This window comes from Chiloscyllium punctatum, chromosome 40 (assembly GCF_047496795.1).
Source record: "Chiloscyllium punctatum isolate Juve2018m chromosome 40, sChiPun1.3, whole genome shotgun sequence".
NCBI classification, from domain to species: domain Eukaryota; kingdom Metazoa; phylum Chordata; class Chondrichthyes; order Orectolobiformes; family Hemiscylliidae; genus Chiloscyllium; species Chiloscyllium punctatum.
Window position 1 is genome coordinate 1,668,948 of NC_092778.1, and position 12,108 is coordinate 1,681,055.

General features: G+C 46.1%; 1 protein-coding gene across 2 annotated transcripts in view; it reads right to left on the minus strand.

Annotated features, from left to right (window-relative positions):
• prkcba (protein kinase C, beta a) overlaps window positions 1-12,108 on the minus strand; it is a 287,734-nt gene that overhangs the window by 139,009 nt on the left and 136,617 nt on the right. The gene's annotated exons all lie outside the window — the stretch shown is intronic.

Consider the following 12,108-nt stretch of genomic DNA (forward strand, 5'->3'; position numbering starts at 1 on the left):
ATCTAAAGTACTCATACAGTCATAGGGACATACAACACAGAAACAGACCCTTTGGTCCAACTCGTTCATGCTGCCCAGATATCAGAGATAAATCTAGTCCCATATGCCAGCACTTGGTCCATATCCCTCCAAACCCTTCCTATTCATATACCCATCCAGCTGCCTTTTAAATATTGCAATTGTACCAGCCTCCACCACTTCCTCTGGCATCTCATTCCATACACGTACCACAATCTGCATGAAAAGGTTGCCCCTTTGGTCCCTTTTATATATTTCCCCTTTCACCTTAAACCTATGCCCTCTAGTTTTTGTCATCTCCCACTCCGGGGAAACGACTTTGTCTACTTATTCTATCCATGCCCCTCATGATTTTATATACCTCTGTAAGGTCACCCCAGAACCTCCAACACTCTAAGGAAAATAGCTCCAGCATATTCAGCCTCTCCCTATAGCTCAAACCTTCCAAACCTTGTCAATCTTTTCTGGATTCTTTCAAGTTTCACAACATTCTTAATTTTTCTTAGATGAAGTTCGATATCTCGAGATTCACTGCTGGGTTAGACAGCAGTGTAGGTTTCTTTCTCCACTTGAATCATTTCCCATGTGGTTCACTACCTTTGTCGGTCTTCCTCCTTTTTAAACATGCCATTATTTAGACGTTTTTTTCCCCCAAAGTTCCAAAATAATGTAATAGCTTATAAAACAGTAATTACTACTCTTAGAATTCAAGGAACTCAACTCCAACACTGAGAATACCTCAAAAAAGGATCAGCTTGTGTAGCCACAAATCTTTCCCGTCCTCCATCTTGGATTACCCCAAATCCTTTGTCTAGGAAGGGAGTTGCAGATTTATCGGGCCAGCAAGTGCATGGGAACTTGCAAATGGTGGTATCCCAGTAAGTCAGCTGCCCTGGTTCCTTGAGATAGGAGACATAATGGCTAACAGTAGCAGGTCCAACAATGGCAGTTCCAATGAATCTCATGGGGAGATGGTTGGATTCTCTGTTTTCGCAGATAGTCATTGCCTCAAGCTTACATTGCATGAACATTTCTTTCCACTGACAAACTTATTCAGATTGTGTAATTGAGGAATGGAGCTCAGCACTAAATCATTAGCAAATATCTCCACTTCTGACCTAATGATGGAGGGAAGGTCCTTGATAAAGCAGCTGAGATGGTTGGAATAGGGACACCACCCTGAGGAACACATGCAGCAGGGTCATAGAGCTTCCCGGACAATAAGCCAAACATGGATGGAAGAAGGAGAAGAGTGCTGGGGGTGGGGGGGGAGGATGGAGGCTGTAAGGGGGGAGGGGAAGGAGGCTGTGAGGAGAACGGGGGAGGAGTCTGTAAGGAGGAGAGAGGAGGCTGTCGGGGGAGAAAGAAGGAGGCTATAAAGGGCAGGCTGTAAGGGGCAGCAGGGGAGAGAGGAAGGTTGTAATGGGGTGGGGGGAGGAGGAAGTTTGAAGGGGGAGGGAGAGAAGGAGGCTGTAAGAGGGGAGGGGAGAAGGAGGCTGTAAGGGGGCGGGGTGGAGGAGGCTGTAAGGGGGGAGGGGGGAGAAGGAGGCTGTAAGTGGGTGGGGTGGAGGAGGCTGTAAGGGGGGAGGGGGGAGAAGGAAGCTGTAAGGGGGCGGGGTGGAGGAGGCTGTAAGGGGGAGGAGGCTGTAAGGGGGAGGGGGGAGGAGGAGGCTGTAAGAGGGAGGGGGGAGGAGGAGGCTGTAAGAGGGAGGGGGGAGGAGGAGGCTGTAAGGGGGCGGGGGTGGAGGAGACTGTAAGGGGGAGGGGGGAGGAGGAGGCTGTAAGAGGGAGGGGGGAGGAGGAGGCTGTAAGAGGGAGGGGGGAGGAGGAGGCTGTAAGGGGGAGGGGGAAGGAGGAGACTGTAAGGGGGAGGGGGAAGGAGGAGACTGTAAGGGGGAGGGGGAAGGAGGAGACTGTAAGGGGGAGGGGGAAGAAGGAGACTGAAAGGGGGAGGGGGGAGAAGGAGGCTGAAAGGGGGAGGGGGAAGGAGGAGACTGTAAGGGGGAGGGGGAAGAAGGAGACTGAAAGGGGGAGGGGGGAGAAGGAGGCTGAAAGGGGGAGGGGGAAGAGGAGGCTGTAAGGGGGAGGGGGAGGAGGAGGCTGTAAGGGGGAGGGGGAGAAGGAGACTGAAAGGGGGAGGGGGAAGGAGGAGACTGTAAGGGGGAGGGGGAAGAAGGAGACTGAAAGGGGGAGGGGGGAGAAGGAGGCTGAAAGGGGGAGGGGGAAGGAGGAGACTGTAAGGGGGAGGGGGAAGAAGGAGACTGAAAGGGGGAGGGGGGAGAAGGAGGCTGAAAGGGGGAGGGGGAAGAGGAGGCTGTAAGGGGGAGGGGGAGGAGGAGGCTGTAAGGGGGAGGGGGAGAAGGAGACTGAAAGGGGGAGGGGGTGAGAAGGAGACTGAAAGGGGGAGGGGGAAGAGGAGGCTGTAAGGGGGAGGGGGAAGAAGGAGACTGAAAGGGGGAGGGGAAGAAGGAGACTGAAAGGGGGAGGGGGTGAGAAGGAGACTGAAAGGGGGAGGGGGTGAGAAGGAGACTGAAAGGGGGAGGGGGAGAAGGAGGCTGAAAGGGGGAGAAGGAGGCTGTAAGGGGGAGGGGGAAGGAGGAGACTGAAAGGGGGAGGGGGGAGACGGAGGAGACTGAAAGGGGGAGGGGTTGAGCAGGAGGCTGTATATCTCTATGACTCTATAACATAATGATCATTGTTTGTGCTGTATATCACTCCAACTACTGGAGAATAGTTACCCTGATTCCTAGTAATTGGAGGCTCCTTGATGCTACACTCAGCCAAATTCTGCATTGACATCACTGTCATGTAACCTCTGGAGTTCAGCTCTTTTGTCCGTATTTGTACCATGAGTGTAATGAATTCTGGAGCCAGGGTTTGTCAGGAACACAAACTGAATACGGTAACAGGTTACTGCAGTCTAAGTGCCACATGGAAGCACTACTGATAACAGTCCTCAACAAAGTGACTGAAGGTAAGTGTAGGCTGGTGGCAATCCGTTGGATTGAATTTGACCTGGTTTTTGTGAACACACTATAACTCAGCACACAAACATCTGTTCAGGTATGTGCCAATGTAGCATTAGCACAAGAACAGTTTGGCTAGAGGCACAGCCAGTTATGCAGCACAATGCTTGGGTACTGCTGTGGAAGGGAGAACAAAAGAACAGAATATCATGTAAATGGAGAGAAAGTGCAGAAACCTGTCAACACAAAGGCACTTGAAGGTACTTGGATATGAACCACAGAAAGCGAGCACACAAGTGCAGCAGATAATCAAAACATTTCAAGAAATGTTGGCCCTCATATCGAGGATGTTGGAGTGTGAGAGTAGGGGAGCCTTGCTGCAACTGTCCAAGGTGCTGTGAGACCAGACCTGGAATACTGTGAGCAGTTTCAATCCCCTGACTTAAGCATTTCACTGAAGGCAGTTCAGAAAAGGTTCACTAGGATGATCCCTGGTATGGACGGAATGTCTTACGAGTAAAGGCTAAACAGGCCTACCCAGAAGTACGAGGGGTGATATCATTGAAACACATAGGAGTTTTACAGGGAAATTGCTGACAGGATGCTCCTCCTCATTGGGGGGGGGGGGGGAGAATCGGGGGATCGAAGACGAGAGGACATAGTTTCAGAATAAAGGGGATCAAACTTTAGATGGAAACAAGGAGGGTTGTAAGTCTGTGGAACTCCTTTGCAGAGAGAGCTGTGGAGGCAGAGTAAGGACATTGCACAAGAAGAGTATTGGAGAAGAATAGTTTTAGCAGGAGTATTACATTGCATTAAAGTTATCCCATACAATGAAGAAATTGACTATTCTGATTGATCAGATTAAATCCAAGGAAAGCAGTTATAACTGCCAATTACTAAATAAACTAATTATTGGGTGCCTATATTCTACAACATCTGTTTAGTAGCGTTAAAAACAATTGATATCTGTGTGCTTATTCCTAAAGTCATAGAGTCATAGAGATGTACAGCATGGAAACAGACCCTTCGGTCCAACCTGTCCATGCAGGCCAGATATCCCAACCCAATCTAGTCCCATCTGCCAGCACCTGGCCCATATCCCTCCAAACCCTTCTTATTCATATACCCATCCAAATGCCTTTTAAATGTTGCAATTGTACCAGCCTCCACCACTTCCTCTGGCAGCTCAGTCCATACACATACCACCCTCTGAGTGAATCAGTTGCCCCTTAGGTCTGTTTTATATCTTCCCCTCGCACTCTAAACCTACACCCTCTAGTTCTGGACTCCTGACCCCAGGGAGAAGACTTTGTCTATTTACCCTATCCATGCCCCTCATAACTTTGTAAAACTCTATGAGGTCACCCCTCAACCTCCGATGCTCCAGGGAAAACAGCCCCAGCCTGTTCAACCTCTCCCTATAGCTCAAATCCTCCAACCCTGGCAACATTCTTGTAAATCTTTTCTGAACACTTTCAAATTTCACAACATCTTTCCAATAGGAAGGAGACCAGAATTGCACACAATATTCCAAAAGTGGCCTAACCAATGTCCTGTACAGCCACAGCATGACCTCCCAACTCCTGTACTCAATACTCTGACTAATAAACGAAAGCATACCAAATGCCTTCCTCACTATCCTATCTCCCTGTGACTCCACATTCAGGGAGCTATGAACCTGCACTCCAAACTCTCCTTGTTCAGCACCACTCCCTAGGACCTTAACATTAAGTATATAAGTCCCACTAAGATTTGCTTTCCCAAGATGCAGTGCCTCGCATTTATCTGAATTAAACTCCATCTGCCACTTCTCAGCCCATTGGCCCATCTGGTCCAGATCCTGTAGTAATCTGAGGTAACCCTCTTCCCTGTCCACTACACCTCCAATTTTGGTGTCATCTGTAAACTTACTGACTGTACCTCTTATGCTCGCATCCAAATCATTTATGTAAATGACAAAACGTAAAGTGAGCCAATGTCAACCTGGCAAACATTTCTAGTGATAACTTTGCAAAAAATCTCACAAAGTCTTTGACCAATTACAGTGGTATTTTAATGAGCTCACCAGGGATAACAGAAAAGGAGGAAGCTTCTTTAACCTAGCAGTGGATAGTGGATGAAGTGACTTTACTCTTAATTCTCACATTCTATAGTGTTCTCTATCACTTCTTGCTTTAGCCTTTAGACTTCAGGCTGTGGATATTCTTTCAGGAAAATGGCCTGTCTTAGTATTCATCCTGTGTCATAATAAACAATGACATCTTTTTTTTAATAAATATTTTTCTTGAGAAGAAGATTTTGAATATTTTACAAAAAAAATAAAAATTACAAAAAAAAAGAACAATCTTGCAATATAATAACAATAACAGTAAACAAACGACTACTCTACTCCACAAACAATTTAGAAGAAAAAAAACTCTACACAAACTACAATTCAATAAATATCTAAAGCAAAACAAAAATAAACTAAATTGAACCGAGGTAAATTAAACTAAATTACGTTAAGTTACAACATTCAGCTCAATCCCACCAAAGCTCCCCATCACTGGGAGCATCAGTTGGCATACCCGTATTTGTTCAGAATTCCTCCACCCAGGGGCTCTCAGGCCATCAGACACAGCTCTCACGACTACACAAAGGCCGTAACCAACATCTATATGGTTCAAAAAGGGCCACCACATTCTAAAGAAAAGTTCTGTTTTCTGGTGCACCATACTCATAAGCAAGTACAGGGGGATGTGCTTCATGACTAACCTACACCACCCTGAGAGTCCTGGGGGAATTTTCTGACACCCTGCTCACCAGAATGTTCTTCCTCTCACAGAACAAAAGAATACTAAATAATTTCTTCCCATGCGCTTCCAAAGGGGGGAGATTCGGTGAATCCAGGAGGAGGGATACCAGATCTACCTTGACCTCCGTTCCCAAGACCCCTTCCAAAACACTCGCTATCGCACCCCAATACCTACGAAGCTTGTGGCATGACCACAAGCAATGAGTAAGAGTACAAACATCTAATTTATATTTGCGGCACATCTTTAATTTCGCAAGTCGCTCCAATGCCAAATAAACCCTGTGGAGTACCTTCATTTGCATAGCCTAGGTCCTATTGTAAATTGAAATCTTCCTTACATTCTCCCAAATATCCTCCCATTCCTCTGGTGAGATCGCCACCCCCCAATTCCTGACCCCAAATTCCACACAGCTGCTCGTTGTCTTTGAGAGACTACCTCCTAATAAATGGTAGAGGGTGCTGAGCGAGAGAGTATCGTAGACCAAAGCATTCTCCTCTCCATATTCGACTTATAGGGACTAAGCGTTAATGTAGTCTTTTTCTGTATAAAGTCCCTAATCTGAAAATAACGAAAGAGGTCCCTGCTAGACAGTTCATATTTCTGACCCAGCTGCCTGAAAGACATCATGATCTCCCCTTCAAATAAGTCTCCCAAATAAGAAACTCCCCTGGACTCCCAGAGCCTAAAGCCAGAATCCATCGATCCCAGCCAGAATCCTGGCAATCCTATTACGGGAGTAAAAGGCCAAGTTTTTTTGTAAATTGCCCTCACTTTGTTACACTGTTCTTCATGCTTTAACCAGGCTAAAACCAATCGGATTTTTCCAATGGTCCATATCACTTCTCATCTTGTCCATGAACAACAGATTAATGAGGGGACATTTTGCCTGGGAGGCCTCGATGTCCAGCCAAATTGACCGCGGGTCTTGCAAGCCCAATCAGCTACACAGGATATTAGTGAACTTAGTTGGTATTTCTTAAAGTCTGAAAAATCGACACCTCCCATCCTCTGTGGAAGCTGCAGTTTGATGAGCTTAATAAAGGGCCACCTGTGATGCCACATTAAAGAGCTGAGCCAACTGTTCAGTCTCTGTCGTACCTGTCTGGGTAGTATCAAAGGAAGCATTCACATGGGATTTAATAAACGAGGAAGAACATTCATTTTAACCAGAGCTATTCTACCCAACCAGGATATCGGAAGATCCTCCCAGCTCCGAAGGTCCTGCCTTATCTTCTCTAGCAACTGCGCAAAGTTAGCTTTATATAACTGATCAAAAGTGGGGGTGATTAAATTGCCTAAATACAAGGAAATCTCCGTGACCATCTGAAAGGGAATCGGATTCCATTCCCAAGATCGGGTACTCCAGTAAGACCGGCATAGCCTCCGATTTTGTAAAATTGATTTTGTAGCCCGAGAAAGAGCCAAATAAATTAATCAACTGTATTAAATGGGGCACAGATATCATCACGTTAGTTAGATAGAGAAGAACATCATCTGCATAAAGGGTGATCTTATGCCTGCCAGACCCCACCTCCGGGGCAGTTATATTGGGGTCCCTCTGGATGGCCTCTGCCAACGGCTCAATCACCGATGTAAGTACTAATAGTAGTGGGGGGGGTGGACCCTTGTCAACTGCCTCTGCCAATACTAAAATTATCTGGCCTTATATCATTAGTGAAACTGCTGCTTTCTGGTCAATAAATAACACTGTCACCCAGCTGGCAAAAACCCCTCCAAGACCAAACCACTCTGTCCATAAAAGAGCCAGTCCACCTGGTCAAACGCTTTCTCTGCATCCAGGGAGACTACCAAGCCTGGAATCGACCCTTGCTGGCACACCTGGGCCATATTTAACACTCTCCTAATATTATTAGAGGACCTTCAACCCCTAATAAAACCTGTCTGGTCCTCCTTTATGGTGGAGGCCAAGACCTTCTCCAGCTTCAACGCCAGCATTTTCAACAATATTTTAAAGTCCATGTTTAATAACGATATGGGCCTACACGAAGTGCAATCCTCTGGGACTTTCCCCCTCTTGAGAATAAAAGAAATATTTGCTTCTCTCAGAGATGATGGAAGGCAGTTCTGACTGTACGAGTAGTTGTACATATTCAACAGTGGCCCGGCCAGCGTGTCTATAAATTCCTTATTAAAACTCACTCTGAAATCGATCTGGGCTGGGCACTTTACCACTCTGGAGCTGCCTCACCACCTCCTATATCTCTTGGATTGTCAGAGAGGCATTCAAAAGAGACATCTACTCTGAAGTTACATCTGGGAGGTCCAGGGTCTTAAAAAAGGACGCCATCTTCACCAATCTGTCCTCACATCCCTCCAACCGGTACAACCCTGAGTAGAACTTCCTGAAAGCTACAATAATCTTTCTGGGATCGCAAGTAATAGTACCAGCACACTCTCTAATGGCTGTGATAGATTGGGGGAGGGCACTCTTCTTTCTGGCCAAGTATGCCAGATACCTACCCGGTTTATCACATACTCAAATAATCTCTGTTTTGCAAAGGAAATCTCCCTCTTTGAAGTATGGATGAGCACAGCATTCAAGGCAACCCTGAGGGCTGTAATCCGCTGCAACTTAGATACAGACAGTCTGTTAAAGTATGCTGTCTCAGTTGCCTTCAGCCAAGCCTCAAGTAAACACTGCTGCTTTCCCCTCTGCTGCTTTGGAATCGCTGAGTAGGAAATAATTAAACCCCTTGCATAGGCTTTGGCAGTCTCCCAGAACACCGACGGATTACTGGCCATACCCAAATAAATATCCCAGAAAATCTTCAATTCCCATGAAAAATATTCAATACAGTTGCTATCCTTCAGGAGGAAAGGGTCCATGTGCCAATGCCGCAAGCCTGTCCCATCATCACTGGCCTTGACCTCCATGTACACTGCTGTATGATCGGAAATGGCTAAGTTCCTAATTCTGCAGGACAGCACTGAATTCAAAAAGGTCGATGGGACAAAAAACATGTCAATCCTAATACAGCACTTGTGTGTGTTCAAGAAAAAGCTGAAATCCCTACCATTGGGATGATGACAACTCCAAACATCCACCAACCCCAGTTCCCTGTTTAGGTCCACCAACTGCCCGGATTGTGGGGATATACCCACAAAACCTCTCGGTGTCCTGTCTACTTTGGGATCAATAATACGATTAAAGTCTCCCCCTATAATTGTATGGCATGCCCCAAGGGCCATCAGCCTGAAAAGTGCATCCGTTAAAAATTTGAGGAGGTGTGCTGAGGGGCAATATAGATTCAAAATCCTATATTCCTCTCCATGTATTAAAGGTTTAAAGATCAGAAACCGCCCACATTCATCCTTAATTTGGTCTAACAACTGAAATGGAAGATTCTTCTGAATGAGTACAGCTCCTCCTGTACTTTTTGAATTAAAGGATGACAAAAACACCCAGCCGAACCGTCCCTGCTGCAATTTCAGGTGCTCCTTATCGGTTAGATGTGTTTCTTGCAGCAAGGCCACATCAACTCTTTCCTTTCTAAGGCTTGAAAGAATCTTTTTGTCTCTTAATCAGTGAATGACTCCCCTTAACGTTCCAGGTGCACCATTCAAACAAACAGTTAGCCATAGTCATCCGAAACCACCCGTGACCCCCCGGGAGGAAGAACCCCATTTATAGTGCCGAGTGAAAACAGTAAACAGTTCGTATAAACTTGAAAATACAACTACAAAAACTACCAAACTAAAACTTCTAACAACTACTTCTACAACAAACCAACATACAACACAAATAAGAGGAGACTTTCACCCTTGCCCACAGGGGGCACTTATACTACCCACAAACCCCTCCACGGCTCCTTCTAGCTGGAACCACGCCCCAAACCCAGACCAATCAAAGTACAAAAAAGTTACAGGCGTCTTACAACCACAAAAATAAAAGTGGGCACTCAACCCATTCCCAGCCATAGTTTGACCCTAGGCAGTCGTGGTGAAAAAAAAGGGAAGACCGCCCTCCCACTCCACCTGACCTCCTCCCCCCCCCCCCCACCCCACCTTCTATGAATGAAAAATGAAAAGGGAATGACAGAAAAACAAAGGCAAATGAGAGGGATGAAGGAAGGGAGAGGAGAGAGAAAAAGAGAGAGAAGAAAAAGGGTGACCCCACATATTAGAAAGAAAAAACTAGGTAAACCAGGCAAACTACAGGAAAAAAAAACTAAAGCAAACATGATTGTCCATATCATTTGAGCCAACCAGTCTATTTTAAGTTGTCCAGGAAGTCTTTTGCCTTTTCGATAAATCAAAATTAAATACGGACCCTCCAAGGCTGAAAAGTAATATTGCCGCATATCTTACAGAGTATTGAATATTCCTCCTTAGCCTCCTTTTAACCTCATCAAAGTCCTTCCTCTTACTGATCACACCTGTAGAAAAGTCTTGAAAGAACATAATTCTTGATCCTTTATGTATCAAAGCCTTAGATCCTTTCTCAGTGTTCTAGAAGTTTCCGGCACCATTTGCTTGTCTCTATAATGCTGGTGTCACACTAGGAATGGGCGGGGGTGCTGGTCTGATCCAGGCCTGCGCACTGTGACCCGGTGGGCCCACCTGACCTGCTCCCAGTCTGCCTCAACTTCCAGCTTCACAAACTGCAGGAGCTATTGCCCCAAGAAGCTGACCAACTGGCCTCCCTCTTCCCGCTCTGGCAGCCCCATCAGGAGGATATTCTTCCGACAGCCTCGATTTTCGAGGTTGTCGACCTGCTCAACTGAGACCCGTACTTGCCAATCCAAGACCTGGACCTGGCCTCCGAGGACTTTCCCACAGTTTCGGAAGCCACGGTCTGCTGCTCCACCTCCACGATGCGCTGCTCAAGACACTCGATCTCCTGGTCATGCTTCTGCAGTATGGCTGAGATCGGTTCCTGCTTGGATCTCCTCCATTGCTGAATCGATCTTCTCCCTGAGTTTTACGAACTCCAAGACCAAGCTCTGCTCCCAAGTCCCCTGGGGTGTTCATGGAGGCTGTCGCCATGCCCACAGGCGTGTTCAGTACTGCAGGGGAGTGCAGTCCCTTAGTCATTTTCTTTCCCACCCTTTGGAATAAAAACACTGAAACTAATAAATAGCAGTTCTAGGGGTTTAGACCCAGCACAATGGGTAGAAAGGGAGGGTGAGTGCACCACTTTGTCTGGGTTTTTGAGCAGAGCCTATCAGGGCAGACCTACTGGATCATCGCCATCTTGGATCTCCAACAATGACATCTTCAATAGTTGCTCAAAAGAAAGCATCCATAAAATAGGACAAAAACATTAACTAGATTCAACACCTAGAAAGCATGGGATTTCACAGTCAAAGGTAACAAAACAACTGTGCCAAACAACTCCCATGGAATACAGATACACGTTAACTAGATGTAAAAACAATTACTTATAGTTGCTCTGAGCTTTGAACATCTTTGCTCTGATTGCCAGACAAATTTGTTGTTTTTCTTGACACAGATATGCATCTTTAAAATGAACTCATTAGAACAAAATTCAGGTCCTGTAACAAGCACTATACCAGTAAATGTATAAATGTCCACTGCTTGTCCCTGAAGCTTCTAATCTTGTACTGCTTTGATATCACTCAAGCAAACGGCTGATTTGAAGCCTTATAAAATAAGAGAAATAATAAAGGGGGAGAATTCAAAAGGGTTGCTGGTACAAAGAGCTGAGAGGATATGTACACAAATTGCTGAAGGTGCCTGGAGAAATGGATAAAGTAATTAGGAAACCAAAATAGGATCACGGGCTTTATTAACAAAGGCATAAGGCCTTAGTTTTGCCAGTGCGTCTGTCATGGCAAAAATGCGAGAATTTGCTGGGATCAGCAAGTCCTGCCTAAGTTCTCCCTCTCCTCCCACAACCTGCCCACTCTAATTTTCACAGGGACTGGGGGAAGGCCACAGTTCAAACATACACACACTTCCTAGAGGCCATTAAATGACCAGCTGCATCCACTGAAATAGGATCTTGGAATCTCTGGTCTGGGCCACACGGTGTGGACATTAAACCAGGTTAAGAGCAGCTCTGTTCTTAGTGCAGTTCTTATGGACAGCCAGGGTAACCCCATGGAGAGTTGCTGTACCCCTATAGAGAGGTTCCCAATATAACTTGGAGTAAGTCAGGAGTACCTGGGGAGGGGGAGGTACTCAAATGTCCTTTGGGACAGTTAACTGTGGCGAATATTGTGTGTACGTGATGCATAAAATGTGGAACTGTCCAACTTGTGAGCAGCTGTCAACAAGTGTCAAGAAGTGCTTATCTTTCAAAAAGGTCGAAATGTCTTAATATGGGTGGTATAGCATTGACC